We start from the raw sequence: 1,670 nt of genomic DNA, 5'->3' as shown, positions 1-1,670 counted from the left end.
TTAGATAAGACATTACATTAGGCAAAATAATGAGGTCAGGTTAAGGTTATACTTAAAAGAAAATCCTTGGCTTTATTTCTCTTTATTTTATTTTTTGGTGTGTGCACACACACAGTCATTTTATGTACAACAAAGGAGCGGGGAAGGGGAAAATGAAAGCACAGAGAAAACTGTATTGTAGTAGTCAGGATGTGGTGGAACCAAATTGCGGGTTTTGTTTTGTTTTCTTTTTTTAAGATTATTTATTTATTTATTTGACAGAGAGAGAGAGAGAGAGACAGCCAGCAGAGAGGGAGCACAAGCAGGGGGAGTGGGAGAGGGAGAAGCAGGCTCCCAGCAGAGCAGGGAGCAAGATGGGGAGCTCGATCCCGGGACCCTGGGATCACACCCTGAGCCGAAGGCAGACGCTTAATGACTGAGCCACCCAGCCTTCCCCAAATTGCAGTTTTTTGATAGAGACTGTGTTCTTGGTCTGGAGGAACAGAGTTCTGGAGTAAAGTAACAGGTTCCCTTCTTAGTAGACACCTCTGTCTGCTGCTGGAGCACATCGCCTGTATCTTCAGGCTCCATTTCCAGCTGTGCAAGTGTGTGGTTTCATTGATTGGCTGCCCATCAAATTCGGAATCTGCCTCATTGACAAACCCTGCCATTGCCAGTAGGCTTTGAACAGCTTACTAAGTAGTGTAGCCTCTGAATCTTACACTACACCACCGAACCATCCTGCCCCATCACCTTCGCATTAACGTGATCGTTGTTCTCAGTCTTGACTCCAGCCTTGGGCTTTTCATTGGCCATGGCGCACACTGGGGTCACCTCTGGGGACGCTTCACGAAAGGGATACCCGGTCCGCCCCATGGGGGCACCCAAGCAGTCCCAGGAGGACGCGGTGGCCTCGGCAGAGAGCGAAAATCCTTGGCTTTAAATATGATTATTCAACAAGAAACAATATTTGGTTCAGCATTCAATAAAATAATCCAGGAAACACAAATAAATAAAAGACGCCATAAAGAAAAAATATAATTAAACATCAATAACTTCTTTAAAAAAACCCAAAGAATGGACTTGTCTCATCTAAGAGCCGCTGATCTCCCACTGTTTTTGGTTTTGCTCGTTGGCGGAGCATTCCTAAGAGAATCAGCTTCATATTTTCTAGTGGTGTTTTCATCGGTCCCTTCATTATTCACGACAATCACATCTTTGTTTTAAATTCTGCCTTCGGGGCGTCTGGGTGGCACAGCGGTTAAGCGTCTGCCTTCGGCTCAGGGCGTGATCCCGGCGTTATGGGATCGAGCCCCACATCAGGCTTCTCCGCTATGAGCCTGCTTCTTCCTCTCCCACTCCCCCTGCTTGTGTTCCCTCTCTTGCTGGCTGTCTCTATCTCTGTCAAATAAATAAATAAAATGTTAAAAAAAAAATAAATTCTGCCTTTGATTTGCGAAATGCCCCCCTTGTTCAAGTGATTCCTTTTCTTCATTCCAGTTGGTCCAGTATTAACAGTCACGGCGGCTTCTTATTTGCGCTCCTCTGATGTCTTTTTCCATCTCTGTGAAAAATATGTTTCGCTTCAATTTGTTTTACATGTTTTTCTGAAACGACATTTAGCTAGGTTCTGTTTTCCCAACCCGACTGGACAGCTATTCTCTTCTGATGGTGGAATGTGGCCCATTTGC

At 45.1% G+C, this 1,670-nt stretch overlaps 1 pseudogene; it reads right to left on the bottom strand.

The window, feature by feature from the left end:
* Positions 1–408: 408 nt before the first annotated feature.
* On the bottom strand, positions 409–1,201 carry LOC103674693 (annotated as a pseudogene).
* Between the last annotated feature and the right edge of the window lie 469 nt (positions 1,202–1,670).

This window comes from Ursus maritimus, unplaced genomic scaffold (assembly GCF_017311325.1).
Source record: "Ursus maritimus isolate PB19 unplaced genomic scaffold, ASM1731132v1 scaffold_3, whole genome shotgun sequence".
NCBI classification, from domain to species: Eukaryota; Metazoa; Chordata; class Mammalia; order Carnivora; family Ursidae; genus Ursus; species Ursus maritimus.
This window is presented reverse-complemented; position numbering and strand designations above follow the sequence as displayed.